The sequence below is a fragment of the Crocuta crocuta genome, unplaced genomic scaffold, assembly GCF_008692635.1.
Source record: "Crocuta crocuta isolate KB4526 unplaced genomic scaffold, BGI_CrCroc_1.0 scaffold165, whole genome shotgun sequence".
NCBI classification, from domain to species: domain Eukaryota; kingdom Metazoa; phylum Chordata; class Mammalia; order Carnivora; family Hyaenidae; genus Crocuta; species Crocuta crocuta.
Window position 1 is genome coordinate 4,647,685 of NW_027530502.1, and position 15,458 is coordinate 4,663,142.

The window sequence follows — 15,458 nt, forward strand, 5'->3', positions numbered from 1 at the left end:
AGCAGCTGATGATTCTGGAACTCAAATTTGGTTTGGAGATAGTTTCTAAATTTAAGGGCACCTGGGTGGCTCAGTCAATTCAACATCTGACCGGCTCAGGTCATGATCTCACGGTGCATGAGTTTGATCCCCATGTTGGGCTCAGTGCTGACAGCTCAGAGCCTGGAGCCTGCTTTGGATTCTGTCTCCTTCTCTCTCTGTCCCCCCCCCCCTTGCACTCTCTCTCTCTCTCTCTCCCTCTCTCTCTCTCTCTCTCTCTCAAAAATAAGAATTTAAAAAAAATTTAAAAACAAAGATAGTTTCTAAACTTAAAGCTACAGTCAGAGATTCCAAGTAAAGTTTTATTGATGAAGATAAATGCCTGGAAGAACAAGCTATTTGGACTGACAAGAGGGGAATATTTAAAGTATATATAACAGATTCTGACAAGGATGTGTGCTTCAACTGTTAAGGTTTCTGTCTATAATTCTTGAAGGATAAGATGAGTTTATGTTGTATTGCTGACAGCTCTTTTAAAACTGTGTCAGGCTTCTGGGAACATTCTTGGTCCTCTCAAACTTAGCATGTGTGATGTTTGCTGACAAATGAAGATAAATAAATTGTCAAGTAGCTAATTCTGAGTTCGAACTTCTTGAAAATCTCCCTGTGATCTTAAATGAATTATTTCTGGTTATTTCAAGCAGCATGCTTCCTGTGGTTAAATTAGATGTAGAAATGAAAACTCCATTGTATGAATTGTAAAAAAAAATAAATAAATAAAAATAAAAAAATTAATCCTAGCTGCTTTGGACAGTTTTTGACACTTTCAGCCTAGGGAAATCTACTTTAAGTATTATACTTGCAAGCAAATTTCCCTTCAAGGAACATTTTTTTTTTTTAAACTTCAGAATTGCCTGATGATTCAAATTGCTCATGCAAGTTTATTCTAGGTCTTTGTAGCTAAACTGACTATTATGCAGACAAGCCTGCGCTTTAGAAGACAACTTGGTTGTAGTGTTGAGAATATTTAAATAATAGTTTATTTCAGCTTGTTCTACCCAGTCATTAGCTCATTGCTGCCAACCATCAGTTTCCTTGCCACATCAGGAAAGCCTGTCGTTTATATTCTATCACTATTTTAGGACTCACATTATAAAGTATAAAGAAATACACTAGAATCTGAGGGTGGAGGCAGAAAGAGGGTGCTATGCGTACACATGGCTGGGTGAGGACTTATTTTACCTTCTTCTTTCTCTTTTCTAAAAGCAAATGTATTTGTTTGTTTTGTAGGTAACATATGCACACAGTAATACACATTTCAGAGACCAAAAGGGAAGTAGAGTGAAAATTAAGTCTTCTTCTCCCTCCTGTTATCTGATTTCTCTCTCCACAGGCAGTTGCCTTTCCTGTTTCATGTGTTTCTTTTCTGAGATAGAATACGCATGGGTAAGCACATATTTTTTGATGCAAATAATGCATAGAAACCCACTGTTCTTTATTTTGCCTTTTCTCTTAACAATTTATTATTGTTGGCTCCATAGCAGTACATATAGATTTATTGGCCTCATTGGCTGCTTTTGTAAGCTCTGCCATAATTTATTTAGCTACTTTCCTTCTGGAATTCGAGGTTATTTTTAGTCTTTTGCTAGAAACAGTGTCACAATGAATATCCATGCACACAAGTCTTTGTGTGTATAGGATAAACACCCAGAATAAAAGGTGCCATTGATCACTCTCTGAAATTTGTGAGACATACCCAGTGATTTCCATGTTTAGTTCAACCAGTCAACTCTGAACACATTACACATTCTAGGTCCTGTGCTGGTCTTGGGGACTTCCAAGAATGAGACACGGCCTCTGTCTTAAATAAGTTAGTGTCATTCTCCAGTGACATTGATGCTCAAAGGTAAAGTACCAGATGACAAATCGGAGGTAGAGCTGAATCTTGTGGAAGTTCATGACAAGGAGGAATACTTTCTGACTTTGGGTTCAGGGAAGAGTTTGGAGGTGGGCTGGAATTAGAATTAGAGGTGGTAAGTGGCAGTGAAGGTCAAGTGGGAGGGGACAGGAAGTAAGGGTGCACCAAGTGCATGCTAGTGCTCTGCCCTCCACCTTGTGGGCCTCCTCACCATACCTGTGACATGCCAGGCCTGCTCCTGCCACATGGCATTGGAACTTTTCATGCCCTCTACCTGGAATATTCCCCCTAGATTTCTTCCTTCCTTCCTTCCTGCCTGCCTGCCTGCCTTCCTTCCTGCCTTCCTTCCTTCCTTCCTTCCTTCCTTTTTGTTTTGTGTTTTGAGAGAGAGAGAAAGAGAGAGAAAGAGGGAGAGAGAGAATCCCAAGCAGGCTCTGCAGTGTCAGCATAGAGTCAGATGCAGGGCTCAAACCCACAAATTGAGATCAAGACCTTAACTGAAGTCAGACACTTAACCGACTGAGCTGCCCAGGTGCCCTTCCCCCTAGTTTTCCTTTGGTCCCTTTATAGCAATGACCGCAACCCATCAGAGTTCCTTGGCATGGGCCCTGCTTATTTGCCTGAGTGCCACAGGTATCATGTTGTTCTGAAACAGGTGCTTCATTTTCCTTCACTCTACTCTTCCTCTTGATCCCCCCCTAAAAGTCCCTCTAATGATGGCCTCATGTCATGGTTGGCTCCTCCTTGGCATTTTGCACGACCGTGACCATTCTGGCCTCCTTTATGGTCTGTAGACCCTTCCTGTAGGCTACTACAGTACAGCCAACATCAGGCTGTCATCTCCAACAAGACTTGATGAAAGTTGAGCATCTGGGGAAGGGCAGGGCCTGGGTAGGGAAGGGGAACCGCTTGCTTCTGTTTAAAGTTCTCCCCTCAGAACCTAAAGGCCCCTCCTCAGGGTAGGGACAAAGGGTCCACTCCCTGTTTATCCTCTCATCTCTCTCTGCCTAAGACTGGCTTTTCTTTCCCCAAAGTGAGTGTACCCAGGAATGCTACCTGGAAAATCAGGCGCCCAGCCTCCAGAAAGAAGAAGTTCCCGACTTGTGATAATCTGAGGCACCTGGTAGGTCTAATTTCAGATCTTGGGGTCCACCTTCCATATACTAGCCACAGGATTGGTACTGAGGCCTGCAGTCCCAATAAACATTAAAACAAACTTAATATTATTCCAAAACAATACCAACACTCCAATGTCAATGCCCATGGTGGCATTAGGCTTAAATGTTACTGTATCTCACCACATCCCCTTTCTTCAGTCCTCTGGGTTCCTGAAAACTGCTAATTGAGAATGGTGGGGGGGGCATTGTTGTGTTATCTCTGTGTTCCTTGAGGCAGCAAACATCTTCCTCAAAGAAACCACAGAGCCTCAGAAACCCACTATCTTTGCCAAAACATGCGTCCAGTTTACATTAAACCCTTTGCTCTGTTTGAAACATCAAGATCCAGGTTAATTTCACTGCTTACCTCAGAATAGTAGATAGGGACCTGCTTTACATTTATGTAACAGAAATTGCGATTAAGTTGGTTTTCTTAGAATAAAGGCACATTCAGCCTCAAAGGTAAATTCAGGCCTCTTCTTTTAGAGAAACTGAACAGCTGGAAGCTTTGAAATGAGTGTTTTTGTACTTCTGCTCATCAAGGTTTTTTTTTTAAAGAAACTCTCAGGTCTGGGCACACCTCTTTCTGTGCTTAAATTAAGTCTTTGAGAGGCATTGAGGGTGCCATCCAGAATCAGAGAAGCCTGGTGTTGTAGTTGGGCTCCAAGCTGGCTTGGTACATCTGAGTCCTTCAGTTCGTTGTCTGGGATCATCGTAAGCAGAGGCAAATTGATTCCCTGTCCAAATGTGCTTTAGACAGACCTAGTTTTGTTTAAGTACAGTATTTTACAGAAGATGTGGGGTTATGTCAGCATGCAGAAGGGTGCAGAGTGGTATTATGGAAAGGGGCAATTGTAAGAAATGAATCTCACTCATAGAGAACTTATAAGATAGATGGAGACATAAACATAGAGATAAAAACTTGAATAAAATAGTTTTATATACTTACTGCCAAGTGAGATAAATGGAGAATGACATGTCATATAAAAATTTAGAGGAGAGATTGATTAATTCCTGTGGTTTTATGTATCTAAATTTTAAATATATTAAAGTTTGAGAAATCATGGGCTTGGTTAGAGAAGTATATCCATCACTTATATTATTACAAACCAGTAGCTTGTATATCAATAGCCTTAGGTATGCCATGTCTTTGTTTTTGTATTTAATACAGATTCAAGCATTATAAAGGAATTAAAGAATTTTATGTATATTTTGGGTTTACTTTTTAATAACAACCAAAAAAAGGATCATGAACAATTATGTAATTCACTTTTACTCATATTAGCATTTTATTTTTTTAAATGTTTATTTTTGAGAGAGAGAGAGAGAATGCATGTATGTGAGTGGGGGAGGGGCAGAGAGAGAGAGAGAGGCAGTGAGAGAATGCCAGGAAGGCCCCATGCCCTCAGCACAGAGTCCGATATTGGGCTTGAACTCCCGAACTGTGCGATCATGACCTGAGCCGAAACCAGGAGTCGGACATGTAACTGACTGAGCCACCCAGCTGCCCCACTCACATTATATTTTCAAACATTTTAAAATCCGGGGACAGATTTTCTATTGAGATCTGACAAAAAGTCTCAAGGTATAGAACAGTTAAAAGATGAGGTACTCTGGATCAAATAGGTTGGGTCTTTCTTCCTGTTGGTCAGGATGATATACATATGCCACCTGCTATAGGAACACCATCTCGGGTTTGTGGCTAGGAGGTTGGTCCCACCATATATGTCAGTCCAACAATAGACTCATTGTGTGCCAGACACCATGCCGGGAGCTGGTGATAGACAAATGAACCATGATTGTTATCTAGATGGCTGGCAAGGATCCGGAGAAATGGGCACCCTCCTACACTGTTGGTGGGAATGTAAACTGGGGCAGCCCCNTATATATATATATATATAAATAAATACAAAAAAAATGAACCATGTACTTTCCTTCGTACAAACTGCAGTCTGATGTAGGGCATATGGGGTCTGACATGGAAATGAATGACTTGGGAAGTCCAGGAAAACTCAGCATTTCAGTCAGTCAGAGAAGAGGAAGGCTCATTACCATTACCTGGACAAGGGAGGGGAGGGCAAGTCGGGGAAGCTGCTGGAGGACTTGGCCAGAGTATAGTTTTGAAGGACATGTAGGAGTTCATCAGCTGAGTTTGGTATTCCAAGCTATGAGACCATGTGGTGCAAAGAAACTGATGTGAAAGTAGATAATTACAGGCAGTTTGGCTACAGCATAAAAAAGAAGCAATGGGAAGAAGCAAGGCTGGAGTTATAGTAAGGGTGTTCTTTGTATTTTGGACATTCAGGATAAAGCCCAGAGAATCCATTAAGCTCTTCAGCAGAGAAGTGACAGATTGGATGGTGTTTTAGTTAATAGTGATGACCAGTAAATTCTGAGTGTTACTATGGACCAAGTGCACTGTGAAGCATTTTCCATGCATTTCTCATGTAATTCACACAAATACCCTGAGTTAGGTATGGTCATTATATCAGGGATCCTAGAGAGGAACAAAGGGCAGCTCAGTTGGAGTGATGGAGGAGAGTCTGGTACAGGCACTATTTATGAAACTGCGGGCAGGATTAAAGATGTGAAACCCCTCTAGGCTAGCAGTAGTGCGGAGCCTTTACCACTACTCCCCCGAGGGATTAAGAGAGAAAATGATTCTGGAGCAAGAGCAGTAGCTTTTCAAGGGAGAACTTAGCCATTGCCATTTACCTGTCAAGCTGGGAATGAACTTAGGGGGTAAGGGGGCATACAGACAGACACACTAATCTTGCTGTTTTCCTTCCCTCTGATCCTCTGATCTTTGATCATTGGGTTTCCCACTGGTCAAACCAAATTTGAAATCTGGGGGCCAAGAATTCTGTAATTACATTAAGGTCAGCTCCTGGGAAGCATAGAAAGTGGATGCTGGGGAGAATGCATCAGGAGAGGTAAATGGACGACATCCATCAGAGTTACTGCGTGGATTTCATGGAGGAAACAGCTGAAACTCAGCTAGGTTAAGCCATTTACCCCAAATCACATAGCATGTATATGGTGATCCCACCTGACCGCAATGGATGGAGCTCTTACACACTACAAAGAAATGCCTCTTCCTCAGACTAGGGAAAACGAATAGGATGGACAAACGGGCTGGCTCCATGACCAGTTAGGAGCTCTTTTGTAGATTCAAGGCCCAGAAGGGCAGGTTTGAGGAACTAAAGTGCCAGTCAACATCAGTGAGGACGGAAAGAAGGAGATGGATTTGATGCAGTGGAGGCTGAGTGGACAGAACTGAGGACCTCAGTTTCTTCCTCATAAGAGGTGAAAACAATGGGATGCCTGAGTCGCTCAGTCAGTTAAGCATCTGACTCTAGATTTTGACTCAGGTCATGATTTCATGATTGTGAGGTTGACATTGGTTGAGTTCCACCTTGTGTGGAGCTTGTGTAAGATTCTTTCTCCCTTATCCCTCTACCTCTGCCCTTCCCCTGCTTTCTCTCTCTCAAAAAAAAGAAAAGATAATATTATAGAAGGTACAGACTGTCTTAGGTCCTTTCCAGCACTAAAGCTCTATGACTTATCTCTGCAGTGATTGTGAAACATATTTATTTCATGGAATTAATGTATCTTTGAAAATATTCCCCAGATGCTCCATATACCCTCTTATAGAGATTTGAAGTTTATTTACTGTAGTAGTGACACCCAACTCCAATTACATGGCAACCAACTTGTCACCAGGTATCACAGAACATGTTTTAGAATCATCAAAATAAAGTCAAAAGGTGCATGTCTCTTAGTAGATGTTTTCTTCTGTCTGTAATCCTATATTGTGTATAGTGTGGATTATATATAACCCCAATATATAACTTGACCTCTGCTCAAATACTATAAAGAGAAAAGAAAAAAACAAATGCACAGGAGAAAATAGTTCACAAAAATTGGGCAGCAACCGTAAAGTAAAAAAATATATATATTCTGTATGATCCAAAACGTTTTTACCTTAAATTGGCTCAATCATTGCCCCATTAATTCAAACTGATTCATTTTTGACACTTATTGCTGTAAACATATGAAAACCTCTCAGTTAAAAAAAAAAACCCATGTCAGTAAGGATACTTCAGAAGAGCCTTTTCTTGTGTCATTACATATCCTACAGATTAGCTTTAACCACATCCACGTTAGAGACTTCTAGGAAGAAAAGGTGGGACCCTCAGAACCCTCCAAGATAAATAGCCCTGCTCACATCACTTTTTTTTTTTTTTTTTTTTTTAAGCTCTTCTTCTCTAAGTTATCACAGTTTCTGGCTAACTGCTCCACTTCTGTGGCTACGGCTTTCTGCCACTTTCCACTTTATTATTTTTTTTAATGTTTATTATTCGTTATAGAAAGACATACAGGGCACAAACAAGGGAGGGTTAGAGAAACAGGGAAACACAGAATCCAAAGTAGGCTCCAGGCTCTGAGCTGTCAGCACAGAGCCTGACTCAGAGCCTGACATTGCGCTCACGAACTGTGAGATCATTAACTGAGCCAAAGTGGGATGCTTAACCGACTGAGCCACCCAGGAGCCCCCATGCCACTTTCCACTTTAAAACAGACAAAGCAGCAGGTGAGAGCTGCTCTCATTCTAGCAATTAGAATCAGAATTCCAGCAATCAGAACTTAACTGAAGGTGTCTGAGCATTTCTCTGAAGTACTTCCTTATCAAAGGTCTCTTTTCCTGGAGGGCCTATTCTGTGATTGTTCTCTCAGGCTTCCTACACAATACTGGCCATTTTCTCTCATTTACTCATATTTTTGGAACCTCTTTCCAGTAAAACTGGTGTGTGTTTTCTCCTCACTTCTCTTTCCTGTCCTCACGCTGCTGCTGTTCCTTTCCCAGCAGGCTGACCTGTCGCCACTCTGGACTTGGGAGTCACTCAGTCTATGCCACTCCATCTAGATGTAGCCCATTCTTTCTGGGGACACAGTGGCACTGGCTGTACTCACATCCTGGTATGGTCACTTATTACTGTGTGACCTGGGGTAAATTGGTTTCCTTTCTGTTAAATTAGGATACTAATAATCATGCTTCCTTCTAGGTTGTTGTAAAGAGTAAATGAGATCATATATCTAAAAACCTAACAGATTGTAACTTCTCATTAAATTCTCATCAGGTTTGCCTCTGTTATAAGCAGTAGCATATTCACTGATTTTTTTTTTTATATCTTAATATTATCATTAGTAAGACCAGGTAAAAACACTGCGTTACTGTCACCCCTGACTTTTACAAAAATTTTAGATGTTTTAGGAAGGAAATGGGAATGATTTTCTCATAAGCCTTCCAGAGGAACACTCACAATAAATTTCTTATTCCCCTTAAAATCTAAAAAAATAATGAGAGTATATATTGTTATTTTAAATGCTATGTATGTGTGATAATATTATCTTTATATATTGCCTTCTAATAAAGCACAAAGGGTACATCTGGCATAAAATCATAATTATTTTTTACCTAACTTGACTTAGTTATAGTTGTGATTATTTAATAATCTTTAACACATACCAGTGCATACACGTATCATTTTTGGGTTATATATTAATACATATATATAAAACCAAATGACCTAATAGTTCTCAGTACTATGTCTTGATTAAAAACTGATATTCTTATGATGAACTTAGTATGTTTTACCTTTAGTTTATTGGGAAAAAAATCAGCATGGATCCAGAGATTCATCAAAATTGCCAATTTAGTCAGATTATGAAATTCATTTTATATATTGTATTGTCATCTAGCATCGGAACAGTAACTATGAGTCTCACAAAATGAGAAGCAGAAGCTAGATTACGGAATGTATGGCACTGAGCTCTGACAGTGATGATCCACTATACAGGAAATAACTTTGCATCCTCTGGTAATGCAGATGCAGTGGGAGAGGATCACTGAGGTGAAATTATTTACTTGAAAGCCTTTTTAAGAACTTGAGCTTATATGATCATCACACATTTAATGAACAAGGTTTTTAGTAATACTTCGTTAGAATCACTGAGTTTTAGTACTTGGATGGACTCAAAGTTGCTTTAGTCTGACCCATGGGTCAGCAGACTTTTTTTTAAAGGACCAGATACTAAATGTAGCCTATGGGTCATAGTTTTTGCAAAATACTCAGCTATGATGTTGAGCACAAAAACAGGAACAGATGACATTGAATGAATGGGTACATCTGTGTTCTGGCAAAATTTATTTACAAAGACAGGTGGCCAGCTTATGGGTGCTTGAGGAATCTGATCTCAGCCCATTTATTTTATACATAACGTAGCAAGAGAGCTTAAGTGACTTAATCAAGGAGACAAAGCTAGTTAGTGTCAGAACCACTATAAAGCACTTAGTTTTTCATTTCATATGTCTTACAATATGCAGGCTAATGCTTGGACAACAATAGTGTATTTCTCATATGGTAGTCAGCCAAAGGATTCTGACTGATTGGTCTTACCATCATCACATCTATTGGTTTCATTTAAAGCAGAATTGCCCAGAGCAGTATATTGTTTTTATCTTCTATATAAAACAGAAAATAAAATTCTCCTGTATGTGAAATTTAATTATTTGAATATTTTCTTTCTTGTTCAGAATGTCTATATTAAAATGGTATGATCATATTTAAAATGAAAGGTAGCTTTGGGTAGTATCTATATTTTAACAATATTTGTTCTTCCAATTCATGAGCATGGAATGTTTTTCATTTATTTGTATCTACTTCAATCTCTTTATAAGCTTTCTATACTTTTCAGTATATAGATACTACCCAAAACAATCTATACATTCAGTGCAATCCCTATCAAAATAACCCCATCATTCTTTGCAGAGGTAGAACAAACAATCCTAAAATTTGTATGGAACCAGAAAAGACCCCAAATAACCAAAGTACTGTTGAAAAAGAAAACCAAAACTGGAGACATCATAATTCCAGACTTCAAACTATATTACAAAGCTGTAATCATCAAGACAGTATGGTACTGGCATAAAAACAGACACATAGATCAATGGAATAGAATAGAGAACCCAGAAATGGACCCAAAACTCAATGGCCGACTAATCTTCAACAAACAGGAAAGAGCATCCAATGGAAAAAAGACAGTCTCTTTAACAAATGGTGCTGGGAAAACTAGACAGCAACATGCAGAAAAATGAACCTCGACCAGTTTCTTATACCTTACACAAAAATAATTCAAAATGGATGAAAGATCTAAATTTGAGATAAGAAACCATTAAAATCCTACAGGAGAAAACAGACAGCAACCTCTGACCTCGGCCACAGAAACTTCTTACTATACATGTCTTTGAGGTATTTATCCAAAGGATACAAAAATGCTGTTTTCAAGGGACAAATACACCCTAATGTTTATTGTAGCGCCGTCAATAATAGCCAGATTATGGAAAGAGCTCAAATGTCTATCGACTGTTGAATAGACAAAGAACATGTGATACATAAAAATATATGCAATTGAATACTACTGGATGATCAAAAAAATGAAATCTTGCTATTTTCAACAACGTGGATGGAACTAATGTATTATTCTAAGTGAAATAAGTCAGAGAAAGATATATGATTTCACTCATATGTGGAATTTAAGAAACACAGCAGATGAACATAGGGGAAGATAAAATGAGATAAAAACAGAGAGGGAGGTAAACCATAAGAGACTCTTAAATACAGAGAATAAACTGAGGTTCCTGGAGTGGAGATGGGTAGGGGATTGTGTTAAATGGGCGGTGGGCATTAAGGAGAGCACTTAGATAGGGATTCGCGCTGGGTGTCATATTGAGAGATGAATCACTGGGTTCTGTTCCTGAAACCAAGGTTACATTGTATGTTAACTAACTTAAATAAAAATTAAAAAAAAAAAAATGGGGAGCCTGGGTGGCTTAGTCGGTTAAGCGTCCGACTTTCGCTTAAGTCATGATCTCGCGGTTCGNGATAGCAATTAGGCATAATTCATTAGCTTTAAAAATTCAAAGATAATTAAATAAAATCAGATTAAAATAAAATGCTGCATTAACATGCTGCATTAACATGTTAAATGGCTTCTGGACTTAATTTCATTTTATTAGAATTTATTTTCAAAGATTACTCCTATTCAGTTGAAAAACTCTAACAGATGCCAATCAAAACATTCTTAAGGGATTTTGGAATCCTGCAAAGACTAGCTTCTGTTAAAATAGAAATCTGGACAGAAAGGAAAACAAAGATATATCATCAAAGAAAGGAAAAGGATATTATAATTGTAATCTCAAAACTTTCTTTCCACTTTAAATAATACCAGGTGATATTAAATGTTTGCAAATAACCTCAAATACCCACATTTTGTGCTTCTTATGATGGCAAAAATGAGCAAGGGGATTGGAGGATGTCCACCTTTCATAGTGCTTATAGGGGAAGATTGGGCTTTGAAATCTTTTATTATGTGTTTCATTGAAGAGTATTCCAAACAAATTGCAACTTTCAATTAAATTATTTCAACAAATGTAGGGGTTTTTTATTGTCTAGAAAGTGTTTTGAAATTGATAATGGACAGACTTGCAGTTAGTGTAACAACCCAGCAAAAGATGAGGAGGACCTAAGAAGGAGGAAGAAGAAAAGGGAAATTCTAACGTAAAATCCACTGAATTCTGTAATTTTGTAAATGAAAGGAGCCTATGATGAAACAAGCCTTCTGGCTTTGGTGAATAATTGACGGTGATGTTCAGTGGTGAATTCTAGAACACGAGGGGAGATACCATTGGTGGGACATTGGAGACAGGAAAAATATTTGTGATACCTATGTAAGATCTAAGTGGACTTCTTTACATAAAGATATAAAGTTTTAGGGGAAGATTGATGCTAGAGATATTTATTTGGGATCATTAGCATATAGACAGTAACTGAAGCCTGAGGGTAACTAAGGTCACCCCGGAAAACTTGTCAGGTGCAGAGGAAGGAGGTTAAAGCCAGAACTCTGGAGAACACCAGAAGAAAGTACTTTTTTATTTTATTTTATATGATGGTTGTTTATTGTTACATTCTAAGAGCAGCAGTATAGAAGTTTCAGACTGCTTTAGCACATCATAAGGTATTAATATAAATCCTCTAGGAGGGAGGGTAATCCATTAAAAATTTATATGAGAAAGGAAGTTTCTGACCAGTTTCCAGGACTGAGGAATAGAAAACAACATATATAAAAGCTTTTCTCTGTCCTTACTCTGTGGACTGGCACATGGAATAGAGAAGTCTTTCCCTTTACAGCCTAACTGCCAGATGGTAAAAAAAAGTATCCAACTATTCACGTCTGTTTGGAATCAAGTCATGAAGAAAGGAGCTGCTGTCCTACGAATAATAGATTTTGTGATTAAGAGCAAGACCCTCTTTTTCTGATTGTTTAGTTTGGGGAATGAGTTATGTTGAGAGAGACGTATAGGAGTTGCTCTGATATAAAAACAAAACTACTGACAAGCACAGAACAGTGGCACATCCTCTGGGAAATGGTGCAAGCTATGCTTTTATAACATGTTTCAACTGATTTTTGAAAGTCCATCTAGCTTTTGCCGTTATTCTAAATAATTAGAAACAAGTCATTGTTGCCAGTTATTTCTCAATTCCTTGGTCAAAGAGTTGAGCAGAGACATGGCAATTAACATCCTTGTACCCCTATTCTAGATTTAGCAGTTTTCTTCATAGAATTAGAGGTTACTCAATCCTTGTCCAATTATACTGCCTGCACAAGGGATGCACTGAAATCTGTACATAGAATATAACATCTAATGTATATCTGTGTACAGCTAAAAGAATTTTTTGTAATCATTCTTGGAACGTAAAACAGTTTCCTAGTGAAATGCATTTACTTTTGGACTCATGGCGTATTCCCTGCAATTGGCAGTAGGGACTTGTGGTTGGGTCATGTTGAGTACCTGTACAGTATCTTTATACCTATGCCTAGTGAGGAACTGGATACCCTCAGATCTGAAACCTATGGACAAATGTGAGCTGCAGATAAAATCTTGTGAGAAATCACCTGGAGATGATGTTATAACATGGCATTAGCCACAGTTACCTTCATACATTTAAGAAAGCATTGGTTTGACTATGTAACTGTAGACAAAACAAGCAGTTAAGGGCATATGGGGGAAAGATCCCAGACAGAGAACAAGACACTCTTGTTAACTTTTCTCTATCTGAAAAGTCAAATGAGTAAATTTAAAAGGGAGTGGCCAACAAGGTCCACTGCAGATAAGGTCAGATGAGTGTCTATTGGTTGATACTGAACAACTGGTTTGTTTGCCACAAATGTTGGAAGCATCGTCACATGATTTATTCATGTCCGTCCCAGAAAGGAGAACGAGGCTCAGGGTGGCGGCAGATGTTGGATAATCATAGAGATGTAAAGGAATTCTTTCGTTGGGTAGGACATTAAATGCAAAGCTTCTTCACTCTTCCGGAAATCTAAGATTCTTCTGTGCTAGGTAGTATTTAAGATTGCCTAACTTTGGATAATGGACAATAGGACTTAAATAACAGGATTTTCTTTTTACTCCACCCTAGGGTTTTTCATGAGTTAGAAATGGTAACATCTTAAAGTGGGATGCTATGAATTGTTATGTAAACCATTTTAGATGCCCCCTTTCTGATGCACATTCTCAAAGTGGCAGTGTGCAAATAACATGTACTCATCTGTTTAGCATTTCACTTTTCTTTTTGACTCTTAATTCAAACTAAACATTAATATAAAAAGTTTTGAAAATAACCCATGAACTTCATCCTTTTTAAAGGTAGTGTAGCTCTCTTCCTGTAGTGTAACCATAGCAACTGACAAGGAACAGGGAAAGAAAGCTTTCACACATGCTGTGCTAATTAATCCTGTCCTACAGTCTTCCTTCAGCTGGAGGATGTGGTTTAATAAATTCTGCATGAGTAAGCGTGTTTTGATTCATGACTGTAAGTACATAGCAATATCTTTACCAAAAATATGTATTAACAATGTAGTTATATATTCCTACTTCAAGGTATACTTTTTTTTATTCATTGTTTTAATAATTTGCTCCCTCCCTGAAAAACTTCGGGATTTACTTATCTTTTTAACTGAACAGACATATTTTTAGGGTTAAAGCCTTTTGTTTATCAATATACAGGACACCTTCTACAGGAAAATGTCTTAATTGACTATATCAGAGTGAGATGATAGAAAAGTTTTTCTCAAGCAGTGCAGAAGAGTGTATCTTAAAAATAGAGTAGCATTCTTCAATATGACACATTAACATGCAAACCATTTTAAGAAACTATCTTAATACATTGAAAAGTTAGATACTGCAAATTCATTGTCACTCCTTATTTGGGAAGTTATGTGACCCATGTGAATGGTGTTTGGGTAGTCCTTGACCTAATAAACATGTGGAAAGGAGGACAATAATGGAAACAAAGAATTTTTTCATTTTATATTTTTCAGACATATTTAACCAGTTTTACAAACTTATATTCAGAGTGAACATAATGGACCTGAAATTGCATAGGTTATTTTGAGGTTTTTGTTCTCTCTTTGAAATGGGAAATATCACAATTTTCTATAACTAGCCTGGTCTTCTGAGCTGTCAAAGAGTAGCTCAGATTTTTTCATTCCCCTATCCCTCTAGCCTAGCTTTCTGTCAACAGGGCCTCAGAAAAACCAAGGGAATCCAGCCTGAATGTTTTTGGCATCCCAGTTCATTTGACAAGAGCACATGGAACGAGTCAAAACCTATTTCAGGACTTGTACGTAGCTCTTTGGTGTGTGTATACATGCTAATTTGAGGAACTAAATCTAATGATGGGATTATTAAATTTTAGAAACACTTTACCATCCTGATTGTCCTATGTGTCGTTCAGTTTTACATGAATTGAGATAGATCAAACTTTGCAGAAAAAAGAAGTAGAGGTTATTATGGAAAACTGTTATTAAAAATAGTTCCATTCATGTTTAGAAAAGTTGGGGCCCATATATAAATATGTGTGTTTGTGTATTAGTTTACACATTTTGATATGGGATACTTACAAATATGAACCAATTTATAATATACTAGTTTATTGTAAAACCTGTGTTATAGAAAAACTTGAGTTACTGTGACCGGAGTTGAATTAATTGGAAATTGTTTCATCAGCTGTCCTCTTAATTTTAACATTTTCATATAATACAGTAAAGGGACTTTCAAGTAATTAATAAATAGGAAAAAATCATGTTCCTAAGTACTACATAAAAATTTAAATAGAACATTGAAATGAATCTTTTATGGTACATTTATTGTAAAAATCATATATATGCTTTGAGCACTGATAATGCTTTTCAATTGTCATTAATGAATGTACTCAGATAGAAAGCTATCACACAGATTTTGTTTTCTTTTAAAGAAGACCATTTATAGATTTTGTGGT

General features: G+C 37.9%; 1 protein-coding gene across 1 annotated transcript in view; it reads left to right on the forward strand.

The window, feature by feature from the left end:
- The window catches only part of CDK14 (cyclin dependent kinase 14), a 563,883-nt gene that overhangs the window by 315,149 nt on the left and 233,276 nt on the right, over positions 1-15,458 (forward strand). The gene's annotated exons all lie outside the window — the stretch shown is intronic.